This window comes from Pleurodeles waltl, chromosome 7 (assembly GCF_031143425.1).
Source record: "Pleurodeles waltl isolate 20211129_DDA chromosome 7, aPleWal1.hap1.20221129, whole genome shotgun sequence".
In the NCBI taxonomy this organism is placed as follows: Eukaryota; Metazoa; Chordata; class Amphibia; order Caudata; family Salamandridae; genus Pleurodeles; species Pleurodeles waltl.
The window spans coordinates 869,682,155-869,705,072 of NC_090446.1; the positions used below are offsets into that span (position 1 = coordinate 869,682,155).

A 22,918-nucleotide genomic window follows, 5' to 3' on the forward strand; every position below is an offset into this window, starting at 1 on the left:
TCACTTGTCCTAGTGCCAACTTCAGGAAGTCTTTGTCCATGCTGCTGCCGCGATTCATACCGCGTAGCGTCGCGGACTGGAAAACATACACATTTTTGTAGAAGTCGAACATAAGCAATATTTTGATACCAACGCGAAGTTGGAGGTGATACCATTTGCAACACGGTTCACTCATTGGTGGAAACCTTTTTTTTTCCTAAACCAGAAACCAGCATCTACAATCGTGTGTGGGTTTTACAGAGAAATACTAGCTGGTGTATCTTAAACTTGCAAAAATGTTAGCCTCGGAGCTTTGATCCATTGATGTGTAATTTGATTTTCTTCATCCACGCCAACATGTCTGTAAGGCAGGTTGAATTGTGGAAAAAAGGGTAGGCAGTATGAACAAACCTATCCACCCACCATCCTAAAGTCTCGGGCTTCTCTTTTTTTGTGTTCTTTCTTTTTTACCTGTCCTGATGTTCGTGACCCTCAAGATACAGTGAGAACATTGAAACTGTCAAAAGGTCCGCTTTGCGTTTCATGGTAAAACCAGACGAATGGCTATTGTGTTAACATCCATTGAAATTCACGTTGTCATCGTATGCTAGAAAGCTTTACTTATACGTGGCTAAATGACAACCAATCCAAAACAATGCTACACGCAAGCCACATTAATGCTAAATTGTTTTATATTGCCTGTTAGTGTTGGAAATGTTGCTACCTGCAGAGTAGACAGATTTTTTTGTTCAAGAGCTAGTCACTGTTGCTCATTCCATCATCGTTCTATAAACCGCACATTTCTTTAACACAGACCTAAGTGTGATCTTACATTTTATAATTTTCGAATAGACGGGGCTTGTCTCGTTAAGATGGCGTCTGAATTTTGTACCTTGGCGCAAACGTTTATCAGGTTTATATACAGTGTTTGCTTTGGTAGGGTGACCAGCTGTACCGTATTAGCTGGAACAGTCTCGGTTTTTCACCAGCTGTCCTGTCAGATTTCGGGAAATTTAGCTCACGTCCCGGTTTTTAAAGAGCGTCGCCTGAAAATGGTGGGAGGTGCCTTGTTGTGTTTTCCAAAACAGAGATACTTAGCAGGTGTTATCAGAAAGCAGTTTAATTAACCAGCATCACACTGGCTATAACAATTGCATTTCATTAATGTTCTTAGTGCCTCTTTTGTAATTCTATGCGGCTGAGCGCTGTCATCCTGTGCACTCGGTTGAAGTACAACTGTAGTCCTTCTATTTTGGGGACATGTCCCGGTTTTTGGCTTTAAAATTCTGGACACCCTATACTTTGGTAACTCCATAGAAACCGAACTTGTTTGTGTACTTATTCGCCTTGTATTGTCCTTTTTTGCAGAGCTGCAAATCATTGTTAGTGTTCCCCTGTGGATATTTCTTCACAATCTGTAATGTTTTCGAGGTGTGCGTGATAGAAGCTTTGTGAAAATATAGGTGCCATTCTCCGGTGTACGCCCAATATCTTCTGCCGTCCCATGGACTTCTAATAACACACAAAACGTCCTGTAGGGATTTTTCTGACCAGTCACCTAAAACTTGGAGTATCTACCCCTTACTCCAGATAGTCATGCTAAATAGACCCAGTCATTCTAATTTCTATCAATATTGTATCTCCTTACCCACATCAACTGGCCCAAACGTAAAGTATGTCGTGTTCATTCTTTTAAAGGTAAATATTGTATTTAAATGAGCCATTGTACCATATGTAATGCTTCCTTGACAAACATTTCTTTTTTACTATGTTTTGTTTGACCGTCGAAGAAGCTTTTATTTGAGTTTATAACGGTACTTTCATTGTTCTTTGAGATGCCAGTTCTCATACAGAGCCACATGGTGGCGCTGTTGTACTATGTGGTGCCAGAGTTTGAGCTGAAGGCTTCGGTCTAGCAGTCTTTCTAAAATTACCGCGAGAACAGAAGAGATCACACAGCGAGAATTTCATCGCAGTTTCGTGCGGTTGAGACGAGATGATCTGCATCAATTCCAGTGCTTGACAAACGACTTAAACTTCGTTTTTAATGGAATGCTTGTTCAAGACTCCACTCGTGGGAGCATTAACGCAGAAGAGAGTAGCGCTGCTCAGAGCCGGAATGGGATCCCGCAACGGAGAAGCAGAGCCGAGAGGCAGACGGCAAGTGATGTTGTGCCTGTTGTGTTGCTGGTTCTGTGAGAGTGTCTGGACAGATACAGTACTCTATTGCGGAAGAACTGAAGAGGGGCTCCGTTGTTGGGAACATTGGAAAGGATTTGGGGTTGAATAAGAGGGACTTGTCTGAAAGGAAACTCCGTGTTGTTTCTGCAGCTGGCGATCAGCATTTTACAATAAACGTAGATTCTGGGACGCTGCACGTCAATGACAGAATAGACAGGGAAGCACAGTGCGGGGAGTTGTCTACTTGTTCAATCAGATTTGAAACTGTCGTGGATAACCCTTTTAGAATATTTCCCGTAGAAGTCCTCATCAAGGATATTAACGACAACACCCCGAGTTTTTTAAAGAATTCCATTGATTTAGAAATCGTTGAGACCACGCTACCGGGAGCGCGCATCGCACTGGGAAATGCCAGAGACCCCGATATTGGCACCAATGCCCTGCATGGCTATAAACTAAGCAGTAACCAACATTTTGTCCTCGAAGAGACAGAAAGCAGTGATGGGTACAAGTATGCAGAGCTAGTTCTGCAGAAGGGTTTAGACAGAGAAACACAAAGTCACCATCGCTTGGTTCTCACTGCCTTTGACGGGGGAGAGCCAATCAGATCCAGTACCGTGGATATTAATGTTAATGTTCTTGACGCCAATGACAATTTCCCGGTGTTCAGTCAAGAGCTCTACAGAGCCAGCATTAGTGAAGGGGCAGCAAATAACTCAGTGGTGCTTCAGGTGAAAGCCACAGACGAAGATGAAGGTTCAAATTCCAAAATCACCTACTCTTTCAGTAGCATTTCTGCCGATGCCCTAAGCACGTTCATCTTGGACGCAGACAGTGGAGAAATTAAAGTTAAAAGGCTCCTCGACTTCGAGAAGGCAAGTTCTTACAAAATGTCTGTGGAAGCCAAGGATGGATTCGGGCTCGTTGCTCACTGTCGAGTGCAGATAGATGTTATTGATGACAATGACAATGCTCCTGAAATAACATTTACTTCCATTACTAATCCAGTCCCAGAAAACTCGCCACTAGGCACAGTTGTAGCAGTGATTAATGTTCAAGACCGTGATTCTGGTGACAATGGCGAGGTTCTTTGTCTTATTAGGGAACATGTGGATTTTAATCTCATATCATCATCTGGCAAGTATTATAGTCTTGTGACTGCAGCCACTCTTGACAGGGAAACTGTCCAGGAATACAATATAACAGTTACAGCTACAGACAAAGGAACTAATCCGCTAACAACAAGCAGAACTATCCGATTACAATTATCCGATATAAATGACAATCCTCCAGTTTTTATCAAGTCACCTTACCAAGTTTATGTCCCAGAGAACAATGCTCCCGGTGCTTCTATTTACCGAGTAAATGCGTCTGATCTGGATTCGGGTAAAAATGGCCATGTGACATATTCATTGGGTAATCTCAAGGAGGACACGCCTCTTTCTTCATACATTTCCATTAACTCCCAGACTGGAGTGATCTATGCCCAGCGCTCATATGACTTTGAACAAGTCAGAGAATTTCAGTTCCAGGTGAAGGCCGTGGACTCTGGGTCTCCTCCTCTCAGCAGTAATGTTACTGTGAAGGTGTTTATTATCGATCAGAATGACAACCCTCCTGAAATCCTCTATCCTGCACTGGGATCAGATGGCTTGATGTTATTCGAGATGGTCCCCCCTTCTTCCAATCAAAATTATCTTGTAACAAAGGTGGTGGCTGTGGATGCTGATTCTGGACACAACGCCTGGCTCTCCTACCACCTGCTCCATGTCCCCGAATCACCACTCTTTAAAATCGGGTCACATAACGGAGAGATAAGGACAACAAGATCTTTGGTCGAGAAAGATCTCACCAAGCAGAAAGTAGTTATCTGTGTGAAGGACAATGGACACCCATCCCTGTCTGCCACAGTTTCTGTGAATATTGTGTTTGCAGAAAACATGGAAGAAGCACTTCCGGAGTTAAGTAACCAGGAAATTAACCCAGATAACGAATCAAACTTAAAGGTCTACTTAGTTGTAGCTTTAGCTTTAATTTCACTTTTGTTCACTTTAACTCTGATGGTTGTAGTGGTTATCAGATGCAGGAAACCCAAAGAACCCAGAATATTCGAGTCTCTGTGTCCTCCACTCTACTCCCACATAGACCCGAGATTCTCATCCAACTACCAAAACGGGACTCTGCCTCTGCCCTACACTTATGAGGTCGCTGTAGCCCTGGAGTCCGGACACAATGAGTTCATTTTCCCCAAACCAAGTCTTCTTTCAGCAAACGATTCTGGGATTGTACAAGAGTCTCCTGGAGGGGCTGTGGACAACGAGATCCTGGAACAGGTGAGGCAAAGTAACATGTAAATATTCTGATCTGTGTGTGTGTTTATCCATGTATGTGTGAGTCTACTTATGTTATTAAAACAGTTGTATAATCATAAATTGCCCAGTAATTTGAAAGGTATGAACTTTGTATGTTTGTCAAACAAGAGATTCATGCTGTTTCTGGGCCATATTCTGCACATTTTAATTAGTAACACAATTTGAAGGTGTCTTTATTTTCCAATTACTGTTTTTGAAAGGCTTATTACTAATTACCAAAGCATTAACACGTTTCCTTAACGTAAAGACTTACCAGCCTGCTATCAGGCATGTGTTCTCAATACTGTGTATTCGTTTCTGATGCAGTTTAACCCTCTCAAGATCCAAATGTAGGAACTCGAGGCAGGTGTGACTTAATCCAGTGACTGGCTAAAGAAACTAATTTAAAACTAACAGCATATTGTATTGCTGGTTCCTTTTTCTCGTCACTGGCCCTTTTACCGTCTCCACGGTCTGACATATATTCCAAATATTTGCGTAGTGTTTCATGCCGTTTTTGAATACCTGTGACAGTGCTGCCCGATGTGTGCACAAACTTCAGAATTAATATAATTTAAATTTTTTATCTCCCTGAGCATTTACAGCCATAGATCACAGACTAGAGGTGGACGAAATTGGTGGAGTTTCATTGCACAGAATTGCACTGCTGATTTAATTCTGCTGGTGGAACAGCGGAATTAATTTGTGTTTACACGTTACATGGGTAACACAGATTTCCTAAATTATTCCAATTCTGCCGGCAGAATTAAAACTTCCACCCACCCATAGATGTGACGGAAAATCTGAATATGTCGCATTGGAGAGTAGAGCTGCAGTATGCCCAAGCATCCCAATGCATCAGTGGTACTATTGGCATCCCCTACAAAATCACCACTTTCACCCCTAGATAGACAGCAGTGTTGTACGAGCTGTTGGGAAATAAAGACTGGCCTTCTACTCTGCGTCATGCACTGTTTATGGCAAACATTAAATCACTTCTGAGCAAAAAAGTGCAGAAGCTCAAGCAAACGTGAATAAATTACTTGCCATCCATTCTTCACTGAACGCGTTTGAGTGAGCGTGGTCTAACTTGTATATAATCTAAACGGATTTCTACTCAAATTTACAGTTTGTGTAAAATCCACCCTCCCTTAAAAACACTAGCAGACCGCTCTGACTAAGCAAACAATCCTAGCCTTAAGATAGTGACATTTACGCTATACAAATAAACTAGGGCCCATATCGCCGCATTTGTGCCACTTTTTGCATCAAAAAATGACGCAAATGCGGCGCTAAAAAAGTATAAATATGGGCCCAGATGTTTTCCCAAATAAATATGTAAGGAACATTTTTTTTTTTTTACTGATATAAATCCCATCTATATGTCCACCTGTTGAGAAGTAGACCTTATGAGTGAGCCAAAATGGCATTATAATAGAGTGTTACACTTGTTTAGTGCATTTAAAAAACAGAACAGTTTTCCAGCAAAGTCACTACGATGCCTTGAATGTTATTAGGGATGTGGAATTCCTATCTCCCGACATCTTGTTTGGGGTCAAGGGCAACAAGTTTATGTTTACTTTGTCCTTGGGACAAGTAGGCCCAGCCCGCTGCAGCACAAACCCTTTGGCTGCTTGTTTACAGACAGTAGAACTCTCTGCAGTTGAGGTAATGTGTTTCTGAAAGATAATGCTGTTCGAACTTGTATTTATGGTTCATTATTTGAAAGCCTTCATTATTAGGGAGAGTGCTGTAAATAAATATTTTAAGGTCACACTTCACTACTGACGTTGGTTCCAGTAAAAAAAACAAAAAACGTGTATACACATGTTTGAAAAGTTTAGGCTATGAGGCTAAGTATAATGCTCCCAGAATGCTCTCTGATTAGATGCAAATGAAGTGTCATTTAGTAAAATGTGTTGATGCATGCTAGTATTTCCCAAAAATATTTCTAATGGAAAATCAGTGTAACCATTTTCAACACGAATATGGGAAGCATGAAAATAAACAAACACTGACAAAGCCAACTGGTCTGACATATTTTTATAAGTCTTTTAGTTTCATCAATGCGTGTCTTGTTTTGACATGGCTTTTGTAACACTTTATTGTTGTGGGAGCTACCAGGCCCTCAACATTGTAACAAACACTGGCAAAAACCCCCCAAAAAGGTTTTGAACTCTAAAAGCACACGTTGCCACCAGTGGCATAACAAAGGCCCTGCAGCCGCCCTCCAGGGGGCCCCTTCAGCACAGCACCTGCCCTGAGTGAGTCTGGAGAGGAGGCTCCTCCATGTTCTTTGCAAAGGGGCACCCTCCAGTTTCGTTACGTCACTGATCGCCACTGTAGTTCCTGACACTGAACAAAACTACTTTGTGTGCCAATATGCTCCTTGTGGAAGAGCAGAATGCGATCACTCACAGTAAAGCCAGCCGAAAGAGAAGTTTAATAAAAACAAGATGTATTTGTTAACACCAGACCTAATTAGGGACCAAGACCCACATGTGGACTTTCGCTGTTTGCGATGTGCAAAAAGCACATTGCGATGCACAAACCCAGTTTTGGGATTCAGTAACCTGGTTACCGATTCGCAAAACGGGTTTGCGACTCGCAATTAGGAAGGGGTGTTCCCTTCCTAATTGCGACTCGCAGTGCAATGTAGGATTGTTTTGTGACCGCGAACGCGGGCGCAAACCAATCGCAGTTTGCACCCATTTCAAATGGGTGCTAACACTTTCGCAAAAGGGACCTTCCCCATTGTGAATGTCAATGTAAACATTTTTTCAGAGCAGGCAGTGGTTTCATTTTTCGTTTTTGTAATGCATCTCGTTTTCCTTTAAGGAAAAGCAGTACATGTTTATTTTGTATCTTGGCCATGCTTGATAAAATTCAGCATACATTCTGTCTCCTCTCATTTCTTTAATACACTTTGATATACAACATTAGAAAATATCACGAAACTAGAAAGTAAACATTGAAGTTGCCTGTTCATTGTATGTTTTGCTTATGTTAAACCTAACTGTGACAAAAATGACACTGTGGTGCACATGTTAGTTATTACCCCCTATGGTTGTTTATACCTACTGTTTTGTTTGACAGTTTTATATGTCTGTCAGGACATGTTATACTTTATATTAGAATGCTGTCAAAATCCAGGTGAATTGAGGAAAGAATGGGTTTTGAACTCCATATAACTAACTTAGTCAGTCTAACAAGGTACTGATCCTTCAGATGAACACAATGTCAAAATAAGTCACAGAACATCTCTAGTTTTCTACTTAGAACTACCGTTGAACATTAATGTTAATCTTGTTATTGGAGGCCATTCTAGGTGCTGTCTTAGAAAGCCACATTCAGTGTGCACTAGCCAGCAGTAATCTGTAACTTTTATTATTCAACACCTTTTTGAGTAATCAGAAAACATCCTTTTGGCAGATGTACAGTGGAGTTTTCGTCGTTGTCCAAGGCTGGAATGAGTAAATGTTGTAGGTGCTATGTATTATGCTATTTATAGGTATATGCACCTATTTTTACAATTTCTAATGGTAAAAATGCTCATATTTTGTTTTTTAAGAGCAGTCATTGCTGCTGCAATGTGTGTGTTTTTTTTTCCCCAAAGCGTTTTTTAAAAACGTCCAGTAGTACAATTAATGTTTTTCTCCTAAGCACATATATACTGTAATTTGCAGTTTAAGTGCAGTAAAGCATTGGTAGTCTCAGACGAGTCAAAAAGTTCAATTTAATGAAAACAAATTTCAACGCGTTCAACCTGGGCATCCGTTGGCCCAGAAACAGCAGTGCTGTTAACATAGCCTACTTGTTACAAAGTGGAAAATTATAGCAATTCCATTGTTTCTCTGTGAAAAACATCCCTTTTCAAGACATTTACAGAGAGGAAATTCAGGGTTAGTTGGTGGCCTCGAAAACTCAATTGGGTTCTGGAACAGACTCCCTTCGTCGATGATGGGGGATGGCGGCTATTGAAAAAATGGTCTTCCTCCTAATGCCTCTGTCTAATTCAGAACTCAATGTTCCCGCTTGAGCCGCAGCCCTTTCACAATTTGGACAGTTTGTTAATCTCCTTGACCTGGGCCGGTCAACACAGCAGGGAAGCTCTGTCAACAGTTAGGAGAGATCTGGAAGATGGGGGGGCTAGTTCTCCCAGATGTGCAATTTTACTATTTTGCGGTACATGTACAGCATGCCACAAGCTGGCTTATGGAGTTTGATAATTGGGAGAAAAGACTGTTCAGGGATATGCTTGGGGATGACCCTCTGGCGCCTCTATTTATGCGGGGGTGGGGCAGATCGGAGCACCCAGTCCCATATCTGGTGAAGATTACAGCTGCGGTTTGGGAAAATGTGATCAAAAAAGTACTTTGCAGGGCTCCCTTTGATAGGGAGCTGCCGCTCTGTGATCTTGCTTAGTTCTGGGCAATCAGTGCAGATATGAAACAATGAAGGGTGGGTGCCTGTGATGTCGAGTGCAACTTATAACCCAGTGAAATTTCTCATACTTTTCAAGAAGCACAAAATATGTTTGTAGTGGGACCGGGTCACTTTCTCCACCATGCCAAGCTGGACAGTACGGCAAGAGAAGTGTGGAGCAAATTTAGGGCAGTGCCATGACCCTCTGGGGTATTTGGTTGCCTTCTTCAGTGGAATAAGGGACAATACCAAATTACATTATTCTAGAAAGCGCTCGAGGGACATGCTGAAAAAACCTTGTGTCGCATGGACCATGGAAAGAGAACTGGAAGAGCCAATCACAGATACTGACTGGGCATACACATCTGAGCTGTTGTGAACAGTATCTTGTAATTATAATTTTAACTATTCCATTTCATCTTTCTACACTGCACCTGTGTGTCTCCCTGCCAACTGAATAGGATGGACCCCTCCAAGGCAGCTAAATGCCTGCACTGTGGAGTAGAGTGCTCCCTTTTTACATCTTTCTGTGGACCGCACTGAGATTCAGAACTTTTGGACGGTGGTGGTGTCAGCGATCGAGGAGGTCACTGAATTGGTGATTCCTCTGACCTGATAGCCTGTCTTGTGGGAGTGGGCGTGAGACCTACAAGGCGAAAGATTCCTTTTAAACTCATTCAGCTTGCACTTCTTCTGGCTAATCAGTTGGTTGGGAACCATCGGTTGGTTGGGAACCAGGGTACTTCAGGCATCTCAGTGGCTGAGAAACCTGATTTAATGGGGGGTAGCTGAGGAAGATTATATGTGCCTTTTCAGCACCGATGAAGGGGCTGTGGAAGAGATAATGTTCTGGGGCCTGCTACTTCATAAGTGTAATGATGAGGGGAGTCTATCTCGGATACTAGCTCTGATGATGGAATATTATTTCCACCTAATTTGAGTATCATTCTATGAGCGACGTAGCAAACAAATGTGCTATTGTTGGGTCTATCATTAAGAAACTGGCTCGGTGCTTTGTTTTCCGTTGTTTTATGTAATTACTGTTGTGGTCTTCTCAAGCCTAACCTGACATGTACAGTTTTACTTATCCCTGGAAAATGTTGCAAACTTTGGTAGGGGGGGGGGACTTTTATGTGAGCTTGAGACTCTTGCACTGTATGTTCTCTTATTTCTTATGTGAAAACCAATAAAACACAGATGGAACAGAGGGAAAAATCAATTGATTGCACATTGATACTTCTCACTATTCGACTAGGGAGGACTTTTTTGCTGAAATTATTTTCAAAATATTTTTACAATGCTGCATGGGGTTTATAGTGAATAAAGGGTTTTGATGAGTTACTGAAGCAACACATTAGTGCACATTGCAATTTAATGGTGCAATTTGGATTGTCTAAAGATATGAAAAGCATGGACATACTCTTTACTTTCAGCTCGAATGTGTACATCTCTCTGTTTACTCATAATATGGCACCACTGCAGTGAGATGTACTGCATGTGCCTTCACATTTTGAAAGAGGATAAAAAGACATCTTCATGACATATGGTGTTGATGGACTTGAGGATGTTGGCAGGTCCGTGAGTGAGACGAAGTAGTCTTACATTGAACTATTCGCAACGTTCGGTGGAGAGAAGGGCGTAAGGTTGAAAACAAACTTAATGAGGTTGTAGTGCTTGGGATCATCTGTATTTAATAAAGTAAACTACCATCAGTGAATATCTAACAAACTTGTCATTAAAAGGGCCTCAAGTGTTCATACATTTCTTGTTCAAGATTGCCTCTTAATGAAACATTTGTTGTAGTGGAAGATGTATTAAATTTATGTGCTCCTGTGTTCAGCTTTGGGAACCTCATTGGAATTCCTTAATTGGGTGAGGATGGGCTTAGTAAGGAGGGTGCCCGTAAAAAACAGATTGTGCAATTCTCAAAAGAAGGGACTGTGCTCTGTCTCTGCTGTACTCCTGGTGACTCTAGTGAGTTTCCTAAAAACATTTCCAGAATACATTAGCCTAGGGGCAACTCTCTATCATGCTCTCCAAAGACCCAGTTGACTGAGCATGGTGTGTGCAAATTGGGCTCACTGTCCCTCCTACCCTGGGATTTACGTGAGATGCAAAAGTGGGGATCTAAAAAAAAAAAGGGGGGGGTATCCTCTGTAATGAGTGGCATTACTTAAACTTGTGAACTGAATGTCTTTGGTTTTCAGAGTGTGTCACCTGACTAGTATGTTGGTTGCTCTCTGAGCTTTCTGTTATAGTATCCAGATACATAGCACAACAACATCTTAAATCAGCCAGGACTATTGGCGTTGTCACTGGCTGTTAGCTGTTTAAGATAAATGAGTAACAACACTGATTTTGTTATAAATAATTAATATTAAAAATGTTTGAAGTCCGAGATTATGAGCCCGTGAATTAAACATTACTGAGGATTGTTAAGTGATCTTCAGAGTGTCTCAATCAATCATGTCACGTTTACTATGTTAGGCACCTACATCATTTTTCTCTCCGCAACTCATCCATCTGCAAGTCTTGCAACCTATATGCACTTCATCGCTTTCCTTTTCAGCACCCTATTTTCACTCGCTCCTGATTGCACTTTCTGGCATCTCCTTTACTTTACCATCCCCTAACATACAAGGCACCCACTCCCCTGTAAGCACTACATTTTCTTGTACTTTTTCATTGTCAGTATTTTGAGAACTGTGTACCTCCTTCACACACACTACCACTGAATCCCATTTGCAACTGGAAAGCCTGACCACTGCTCTGTGTGCTCTGCAGAGAAGCCATGAATAGGTTGACCACATATTCTGAACACCTTTATGACCCACTGACCGCTAAAAACATCAAAGTACATTTCAGTAGACTATGATCTTTTTAAAGCACCTTCTCAACGCCATAAAGATAAAGTACACCATCATGGTACATGAAAATTTCATCATGAAATTAGAAAAGGCTTTTGTTCAATTGCTAGATGTTTATAGCATTTTTCGGGAGCTTTGCATTTCTCTCTTCATTTCTCCCCTACTATTCAATGCCAAGGTGGCAAATGAGACACACATCCTTTAATTGCTGATTAAGTTTTGTTCATAAGTCAGATAATATTCGTTTCTGAAATAAATGATAATAGTGAAGGATGCAATAATATCTATGGAATGGCGGTATTTAAAAAAGGTCATGCTTCTTATCCTGAGAAATAAAGTCTCCAGTCACCACATTTATACCCAAAAAGATTCTGCTTGGAAATGGAAGCAGCACGATTAAACGTGTTTCAATATTTATACTAAAAATATTATTACTTTAATCAACTACTGCAGGTAAGTAATGCTATGAAAAACGACAAAATCTACACATTGAAGCCATAATCAACTCAATAGAATTTTCACTATAAAGTAACTCCTTACCTGTGACAGTTGTATGGGGTTTTCACAACACGCTGGCTATGCCTATCACACTTTGCACATGGTTCTTAAGTCCTTAACTGCAGGGGGAAGACCATGCAACAGAACAAAATCTTATCAACGTTGTAGTTCATTATTATACACAATATTTTCAGGCGAATATACGGGCATCATGCTATTTATAAGACATCCTTTGGTCTCCAGTGTACCAGTGTGCGCACTCAGTTGTTCCTGAGAGCAGGTCATGCAGTCTTGGTGAGATGATGTGCTCAAGGATACAGAGACTCTCTTATGGCATCATGCTGTACATGCTATATGCCACATCATCAAGATAATGCTGTTCTGTTTTGGGGGTAAAGGTCAAATGCATTTAACCAAATAAGGTGAAGAGCTCCTTGATACACTTTAGCTGTTCCTTGAGAGGAAGGTGCCCAAGAGAGACACACTCCAGGTGCAGGTTGGGAGGATTTAAGGAGAACTACATTTGTCCTACAGCACCCAAGTACGGAAATCTTCATGCTGTGGTGAAGGTCTATGAGGGAGTCTCTTTAAAAGCAATGTATCGAAGACCACTAAATGCAGTTATAATTTTCCATCTCTGTGAATTGGAAAGGTGCTAAACTCAGAAACTGGTGATTGGTGTTGACTTTTTTCTGTACCGATGTAACTACCCGGACCAAGGGTCTTGGCACTATACAAAGGAATCGTATGGGTTGAAGCCTCAAAGTTCAGTATTGCTGTAAATGCTGTACAGAACTATACAACGTTTGGGGTTTGTTCAATCAAACTTCAACTAGCAACCCCACCAGTTCTTTTCCAAGCAAAGAGGAGGGCTGGGTAATTTCATATTCAAACTGTGAACACTAAAGGACAAGGACAGAGGTTGCTCACCGCAGAGAACCTTTGCAGAGCTGATCCGCTTCCTGGACCATACACAGGTGGATAGTTACTTGTTATACTTTCATAGCATCTTAGTCACCAGCCAGTTGGTTTGAATTCTCCTCATACAGGTAGCTTCCTTATGGAGGGGCATGCTGGTGGCAACCTTCCACAAAAGGGTTTTCCGTTAAAGCAGCCATTATAGCAGGATACAAGAAACTTCACTACCTTAAACAGCTCATAGCCTCTCACAGTAACTGAAATTATTTCTCTATAGAATGGCAGTCCTCTGTGAGGATGCAGTCAAGCAATTCTCTTTTTCCTGGCAGGCAGGACCGCCTTTTCAGTCATTGTACAGCTCCTGTTTTCTGAGTTCTTGAGCCAGAATTGGATCCAACATGGATGATCTCAGTAAACTACTGAATAACAATCTTGAGGGTTTAATTTCCTAGGTCATAAGGGTTCCTGGCACTCTGCGCAGGACGGATGTCCATTATTTATTCATAGACTGGCTATTCAGTTACTCTGCCATCTTCAAACATTCAAGTCTCCTCCAGTCAGATCTTGAAGAGTAGCTGTGTGTTTTTTAGGGGAACTCTATTGGGAGCTTGTTTTGGCCAATTCCTTTACTTTCTGTCTGGTTCATCTGCAGTCTTTATTAAATAGATGCAAAAGAAGGAGGGGATGGAGCTTGGATACCCTGACACAGGGCTGAATGCCAAACGCCTGGTTTGGAGTTTGGCGGACAGGGTACTCTGCTACAAACTTGACAAAGTGTGCTGGCCACCAAACTGACTGTCTCCCCACTATGTTTAGAGTCATGTAGATGCCCCCTCTGGCTCCAGCAACAGAAATCCCTACACTTCTTGGCTGATGGTGTTGTGGTGTCAGTGCAGGTGTATCAGAAGTGTAGGTGTATCAGATTCTCTGCCCCATTTTGAGCAGATGGTCTGGTGTTCGTTTTTCAGTTTGGTATCCAAATCAGAAAAAATAATTACCCCCACATCTTGGGAGAAAACTTCAGAGGTGTCGGAGTCATCACTTTTATTTTTGTTTTTCAAAACCAAACTCCCAGTTTGGGAGTTTGGTTTTGAAAAACAAAAAAGTTTCCCGAGAAGACAGACTCCTCAAACATAGTGGTCATTCAGCAAAGTTTCAGTGCCTTCAGAACAGCCTCTGTGGTAGCCACTCCTAAGAAGGCACAGAGATCTCCGTAGAGTCAAGCAAGATCATGATCAGGGCAATTTCAGCTTAGTCACCATTTTGAGTTGCCATTCACAAAAGAAGGAAGGTTTACTCTAGTGTCCATTCACAGACATGCAGGCTTTACGCTCATCCTACCTTGCGTATGCTAAATATGCTTTCTTTCTGTGTCCATATCTTATGCAACTGGGGCAAAAAACTAGCTGAGGGAAAGTAGCAGAATCTTTTGACAGATACGGCCATCAAGCATGAAGGCGAGAGATAAAAATACCTGCTGTTTCCATCATTTCAATAACTTCTCATCTCTCTCAGCCCAGTGTGAGACAGAGTAGTTAATCTCCCTATGAAGTCTGCACTTTGTGAGCACCTCCTCACCTCAGAAGAATGCTCTGGGTTTAATCCACTTAGCAGGGAGGCTGTCAGTGAACATGCCTGAGGTAGGTAATTAAAAAGCCAGGAGCAGAAAACCTTGACATTGACAGACATCAACTGTACATCATGGGTTGCCGCTCTCTACAGACATGCAGGAGATATTTCCATCCCAACACAAGAGAAAAGTCCAACACTATATCACACACAGTCCATCAACTGATATGTGTGTTAGGCTCACACACACACACATCACTGTGACACTATTGTGCATTAACGTACAGCATTAAAATGCAAACTCATATCATTTTTCACACATTGTGCATTAGTGGACAACACAAATTTTTCTAATAGTGAGGGGAATGAGTAGCGTAACACTGGGAGCTGCAACTTCAGGTATTCTTTTTTGTTTTGAGCAAGATGTGCCTAATCTTATGCTTCTAATGAAGTATCTCTATTTAGAGCTGTAGTTGGGTGTTCATTCTGCCTTATGATAATGTCAAAGGGTGGATTCTGAAGTACCACTAAAAGTCAAAGAAAAAGATTTGTTGATGTATTCATGTCTATTTTAGTTGTTTCAGTATTTCCTGTGCTACACAACAGTATATGCTTGGGATATAATAAAATAGTGCATAATGTGCACCTAGGTGATTTAATTATACAATATACTTCTCATGAATAGGCTATTCACAAAAAAGGAGCAAACCATGGTTACAGTGGGCATATGCTTATGTTTCACGTACTTTTGCTCATTTTTGTTTCTCAGACGTTATAGGTATGTGTAAGTCAACCTCTGCAATTTTATATAATTTCAGGGCTATGCCCCAACCCTAAGACTACAATTGTCAGCAGAGTGAAAACAACTGCGGTCATCATGTTATGATTAACACATGATAAGATATTTTTTGTACTTTGTCTGGACAAACGTTTTCCAATACCTCCGTGTAAAAAGGGGTGTTTAGAGCACTTTCCTCTACACAAATTACTCTGATATTACATATTTGAAGTAGAAGTCTAATGAAAGTGATTAAAGGCATTGAGCATGTTTGTGTCACAGATTCGAAATTGTAAGAGCTGGCCGTGTTTTCAGTGTCATCCACCAAGGCATAACAATGGGAATATCCAATTTCCCTGCATAATCCCAGAGATACAGTTGCAGAAATACCAGATATTTGTCAGTACATGTGCGTTCTTGTGGCCAGAAAACCTGTAAATTCTGATTCTGGGAATTATGAGTCTAATGGGACACAGTAGGTTTTTTGAGCATATAAGCATGCCCGACTTTATGTGCACGATTTAAACTTTCTTAGAAGTTTGCCAAATCCCCCTAAAACATGGGTCCCATTGGAGTTACAAACAATCTAGGCAAATGACCCTCATTCTAGATTTCCACAATGTGATGGCCTGTGGACGAGCATGAGCTTCTTTCTTAAGTCACAGGAAAGACGGCAAAAGCACCCCTGTACCTTGTTTAATTGCTTTCAGTTTTGCAGGAGCAGTTACTTAGTGGATACTGAGCACTGCTGTTCATCAATCAGAGAATTAATCTAAGACGAGAGCCAGGAGGCAACTTAGTACAAATTCATTAAAGAAGGATCATAGGAAATGAGTGCACAGCAGTCTCTCCGTCAGTGAAATCAACAAGTGAGCTATTGTCACAGGAGCACAAGAACCTTGCATTGGAGTTATATATAATCAGGAGGTCTCATTGGTCTGCCATTGTTCAGACACTGAGCCACTATCACTCCGGGGCTTAGGCACCGAGAGGTTGTTTCTCAGAGCCTTAGGAACCTGAACACCCTTAGTCCAGAACTCTGATTCTGAGGACCCGCTTCACAAAGGTAAACTTAGACATTTGGTCTTAGTTTAATACTTTGGGAATTCACAAAGGGAATTTTCAAGTAGTATCTGTAGGTCCGCACTCGCTGGAGATCTGCCCCGAGTGCAGACCTAATGATACTTCTCGAAACTACTTAAATATAATACATGGAAGCCTGAATTTCAAGTATTAAACCTGCCTCAAATTTCCTTATTTTAGCTGACTTGTGATGCCTCTAATCTCCTGTAATAAGAAAATGACATAGCTTTTCAGCTGTTATAACCTATTACGTTTGAGATGTGGAATCATGCCTACTTCCAGAGGAAGGGGTTCAAGATGAAAGGCCGTTAATGGAGCATCATTGCAGCCCTAGTTTAAACTAGGAGTACAAAAAATAGATTTTCATTCTTATGATCTTTGTTTCCACGATGAACCATCATCCGCACAAGGGCGAGATTAATGGCACTTGTTAATTTTTTGCACAGAGTTCATTACAGGAGAGAAGAAATCTGCTACTCATTCGGAGGTACAGCCCTTTTAAATCTGATTTACATTAGACTGATACCAATGTGTTTTCCCAAAAATTGCCTGCGTCTTTTTAGTGGGTTCACTCTACAGATTCTATGTTTACTCTTCCTGTCTGTAACCATGGTATCTATTTGTTATGAAGGAGCTAGGCTCCAGGGTGTCAGAGTTTGTGGGAAGCTAGTTGATGTGGCCATATATTGTAAGCAATAAAATATCTTCTGCATTCCAAAACCTTTTAAAGTAACTCAAACGTCAGCTTTGTTCCTCTATATCATCACAGAACTCCTGTGTGATTTGTAATATCTTTACAATGCACAGCAGATGGTACTTTTTCCTCTATATAATGGCATTTCTGGACTGACGTACATAAACGAAAGACAATGGGCCTCTTCACAAACTGTAATTTGTAGTAGTTTTAGCAGTGCTACATTTGTGCTACTTACATAATAAAAAATTCTATTTACATACCTACTTGTAGAGGTCTATCCCTCCGGCTCTCCAAACTTTTCTGTGCAGGAATCTCCACCTGACTGCAGAGATGTCTGCACATGTAAGAATACACTTTAGTAGAAAAAGTTGGGAGAGATAGAAGGGAGTAGCTGGAAAAAGAGGAACACATAACTGAAGGAGAGGAATTAAGAGAGGAGTAAGGAGAGGTTTAAAGAGGCTGAAGAAAGGTGTTAGGGAGGGACAAACACCCACCCACAAATGAGTAGGACCATTGCTATTCACAATCTGTCCTTCTACAGTGAACACCCCCAAAAAGGAGACAAAACAGTTGTACATGTACTCTAGCGCCACACTTGGTCAACAAATGGTACGGCAACACCCTCTCACAGAAAATAGTGGCGGTGGTGGCTAAAAATGGAACCCCATTGGAACGAAGGCAAAAAATGAATTACGTAACTTTAACTATTTAAAAATATAAATATATTTTATTTAATGTTAAAATATTGCCTGGAAACAAACATAGTTACAATTTTATTTTAACATTTATAAACCTTTTTTTAAGAATTAAAGGAACATTCCTATTCAATAAAAATATTTAATTTAATAAATTATGTGCTAACAATTTTTTTAAATCATATTAAAAGTATTCTTTATGTTAGGTGGATAGTTCATTTGAATCTCAGATTGTTTTATTGAATGTATTCAAATTCATTTTATATTAATTTAAATTTGTTATTAATACTTTGAAAATATTTCTACATTTATAATAAACCCACTTTATTAATACAATTAATATTTCGAATATTTAAAATATTTTTTTTCCTATTTTTTTTTTAAAGTTTACCAAGCTTTATTTTTCTCCCTATATTTTACTAGAGCTGTGCAAGCCAACAAATTAACAGCTAGAGCAGAGTTGAGCCTAGGGTCTGGCACCAATCATAGAGCCCCTGCATGAGCTAAGCCCTGAAAATGTTTGATATTTAAATCATACAACAAACATCACATAAACGTGATAGTCTCTTCAAAATTCAAAACAGTGAATCCTTTTGTCTTCTCTTATGCTAGGGCTTTGTTTTTCTGCAGTTTTCTATAGCACAATCTTAAAGTGCTTCGAATAGGCTCCAGTTACATTCATTTACACTTGTACGTTTTGTAACCTAAAGTAGAAAAGTTCCTCAAAACTGTAAGACTAAGGGTCTTATTCAGAAAGGTAAACTTACACTTTTTGTAAGTTTGCTACATTTCAGTGCTCATATTCTACATTCAGAGTTTTATGACTCCGCACTCCCTATTCCTATGTGTGCGGAGTTCTCTGCCCTGATTGCGGAGTCTCCAGGTGTGGAAAACGCCACACACATAAGTAAAAAGTGCAGAGTTGAGTTTGTAGTTTGTGAATATCTGAAAGTAGTAATCTTACACAAAATTGTAAGTTTACCATTGTGAATCAGGCCCAGAATTGACCTGCATTAAGTTTGCACATGTAAATTTACCTTTGTGAATCAATCAATCAATGAGGTATTTGTAAAGTGTGTCTTGTCACTGACGGGGGTATTCAGGCACTTGAAATAGGTATCATTCGAAAAACCAGGTTTTCAGCCCTTTCATGAATTCGGTCATCAAAGGGGTAGTACGGAGGTGGAGGGGAAAGGCATTCCAGGCCTCAGCAGCGGGATGGAAGTAGCAGCAGCAGTGTGTGCAAGGGATCTGTGCGAGGCCAGGGGTGCAGAGCAGAGGTTCCTGCGAGGGTGGGGGGTTGAAGTGCAGGTGTTGGGTCAGGTCGGCGGATCCTTGGTCATGGAGGGCTTCCTAGGCATGGGTTAGGAGCTTGAAGTGGAATCTCTTCTGGAGCGGGAGCCAGTGAAGGTCTTTCAAGTGTTGGAGATCTTTCAAGTGCTGGGAGATGTGAGCTCTCTTGGGCAGGTCGAGAACCAGTCTGAGTGCAGCGTTCCGTATTGATTGGGACCTGTGTGTGAGTTCGGTACTGGTGCCTGCATAAAGTGTGTTGCTATAGTCAAGCCGGCTGGTAATGAGAGCATGAGTAACTGTTTTTAGGGTCGAGCCTGCGTCGCATGCGCTTCGCTAGGGAGACACTTTAGGAATTAAAAAGGGCTCGGAACCCCGTCCACGTCACATCAGTGTCTTTCATTGGTTTGTGGGTTTGCCTGTTAGAATCTGCTTGATTTCATTAGTGGAAGGCACGCATATGTCATGCCTTTTCTGGTGGTTAGCCCTCCTCTAGCGCATCGACCAAGTACAGAAAACATACGAGGCTCGCTGTTTTCCGTCCTGTTTGTGAACTACTTTTTCTCCATTTTCACAGCACGATCTCTCTTGGCAGAAGTCGAGCCCTTTGCATAATATCGACCCTGTTACACAGTTAATTGCACTTTTTTCCGGTTACGTACATGGTTTATGTGGCAAGAAAAGTCTGGTTAGGAGTTTACAATGCTATTAGCTCTAACACGAGCAAACGCGAGACCCGTTGCATTGCAAATGCTTGTTCTTATGTTGACGAGGAGCCACTCGAAAACTTTTCTGAGCATGGGAAGCATGTGGAAGCAGGTGATGGAGTTGACCTGACCTCTCATTGAGAGTTTGTCGTGTAGGATGATGTTGAGGTTACGGGCGTGGTCTTTCAGCATGGGTGTGGGGCCAAGTTCCACCGGCCACCAGAAATCATTGCAGAGGGTGGAGTGTTTGCCGCAGATGAGAACTTCTTCTCTGTGTTCAGCTTTAGACAGGTGTCCTTCATTCATGCTGAAACGCTCTCCATGCAGCTGTGGAAATTCATCTTGGTTGAAGTGGGGTCAGCAGAGAGTGATAGGACAAGCTGAGTGTCCTTAGTGTAGGAGATGCTGTTGATGTTGTGAGATCTGACAATGTCAGCGAGGGGAGTTGTGTAGATGTTGAAGAGTGTGGGGCTAAGTGACAAGCCATGGGGAACACCACAGATGTTATGCTTGGTTTGCAATGTGATGTGGGAGAGGGCAGACTCTCTGGGTGCATCCTTGATAGTTATTCCTGTCTGGCATAGGCGGTGGATGAGTGTGGGGGGAAACCATGTCAAAGGCTGCCAATAGGCCAAGCAGGATAAGGGTGGCGTATTCTTCTCTGTCGAGTAGGGTGCGGACATCATCTGAAGCAGCAACCAGAGCTGTCTTGGTCCTCTGTTTGGTTCTGAAACTTGATTGGGAAGAGTCTAGTTGGTTGTTTCTCTCCAGGTGTTTGGTGAATTGGTGTTTGACAGCCTTCTTCAGAACTTTGGTAGGGAATGGGAGAAACAAGATGGGTTGGTAGTTTAGTAGTTTGTTGGGTTCTGCAGAGGGTTTCTTCAGGAGGGGTCTGACCTCTGCATGTTTCCAACCATCAAGAAAGGTGGCCGTAGTTAGCAATGCGTTGATGATGGTGAAGCGTTGGCAGCTGATCTGGTCTCTTCCAAGGTTGAAGAAACAGTGGGGGCAAGGGTTGGTGGTGGCTCTGGAATGAATGCAGCTCACAAGGTCAGTTGTGTCTTCTTCGCCTAGTGGTTTGCAGGTGTTGAGCGGGTGGTCAGTTGTGGTAGTGGATTGTAGGCTGGCTGTGCTGGAGGGTTGGGGATCGAACTTCTTTTAGATGGTTGCTATTATGTTGTGGAAATGATCAGCGATTGCATCGCAGAGCTTCTTTGATGCTTGGATTGTGTTTTTGGTAGATGCGGGGCAGGTGAACTCTCTGACAATGGTAAAGAGTTCCTTGGTTCCATTGGTGCTGGTATTGATTTGGACTGTCAGGGCCTCCCTCTGGGCTGCTCTGATCTGTCAGTGATAGTTGTTGAAGGCTGATTTAAAAGCAGCTCTGTCAATTTAGTTCTTGCTTGTGCACCACCTTCTCTCATGTTGTTTGCATCTGTGTTTCATCTTGCTGAGCTCTGAGGTATACAATTTTGCTTGTTTGGCTGGTCTGTGCATTTTGGCTGTTGTGGTGGGAGCGACTTGGTTGGTGATGTTGGTGATTCAGTCATTGAAATTCTTTACTTCTTGGTCCAGGTTGTGGGGGAGGGGGGTAGTTGGGCTAGGTGGTGCTAGGGGCGCCGGTCCATTGTTGCTGAGTGACCTTGGTTCACCTGCACAAGTGTGCCCTGTGGCTGTTGGTGATGGAGTAGTGGGTATGCCTGGTGATGTTGAAGTGTACAATGGAGTGGTCCATCCATGTGAGGTCCAAGGTGTGGGTGTAGATAATTCTGTTGCTAGATGACAAAATGGGGTCTAGTATATGACCTGCTATGTGCGTGGGGCTGGTGACTAGCTGCTTGAGGCCGATGTTGTCCAGTCTTTCCAATAGGTTGGGGAGTTGGTGTCAGTGAGGTTCTTTAAGTGGAAGTTGAGGTCTCCCAGGAAGATGTAGTGTTCAGATTCTATGGCGAGAGGAGTGATGGAATCCACAATGACGTTGCTGATTCCAGTCCAAGGACGTGGCGGTCTGTAGGCAAGGGTGCCTTTGATGATGGTGGTGGTGTTGTCGTGTGGAGCTGGAAGTTCATATGTTCCATGATTGGCGTGGTCAGATCGTCGGTGATGGGGCAGGTGATCAACTTCTTTTGTATGATGGCGATGCCGCCTCTGTGTTTATTGGGGCGGTTGTGGTGTTTCTTCTTGTATCCGGTGGTGTTGCTGTGGGGGTGACCGGAGTGGAAGATGGGGTGATCCAGGTTTCAGTAATGAAGGTTACGTCAGAGGCAAGGGTGGAGATGATGTCCCAGATTTTGGTGGCATGCTTGCAGAGGGATCTGGCATTGAGGAGGATGCAGCTGAGTTCCTCTGTGATCTTAGTCGTGCTGATGACAAAGAAAAGGATGCTGCGGGGGTATTTGGTGCTGGTGTAGAGGTGGAGTGACAGTTGAAAGGTCCTGTAGTGGAGCAAGGTGATGCCAGGCAGCTATTGTGGTTGCGTTCAAGGTCTAGGGAGTGAAGAACAGTGGCAGGGTACCTGAGGAGGTTTGGAGGCCCAGGATTCCTGGCTCTGGGTGAAGTCCAGGTGCGGATGGGTGCAGACAGCCTTGGCTGCGCTGCATCTGAGTCAGTGTGGCTGTGCTGCGACCTCCATTAAATAGGTCCTGGGAGAAGTGCTGGGGAGGCGGGAGAGTGGGAAAAAGAGCGGGAAGTGGATCGGGTAGTCGGGGGAACAGAAAGAGGGGCTAAGCCAGCTATCAAGGCCCCTGGGCAAGAGATCTTGGCGCTGGCCCAAGCAGAGTCAGAGCCTCGGCAGAAAGCATGGGCAGAGACCTGATGTTTCCTGCTGCTAGGTGACCGTCTGGTCAGGCAGGCCTGTGGTCACTGACAGCAGGCAGGGAT

At 42.3% G+C, this 22,918-nt stretch overlaps 1 protein-coding gene across 11 annotated transcripts in view; it reads left to right on the forward strand.

Moving 5' to 3' along the window:
* The window catches only part of LOC138245662 (protocadherin gamma-C3-like), an 830,748-nt gene that overhangs the window by 330,590 nt on the left and 477,240 nt on the right, over positions 1–22,918 (forward strand). The window lies entirely within an intron of this gene.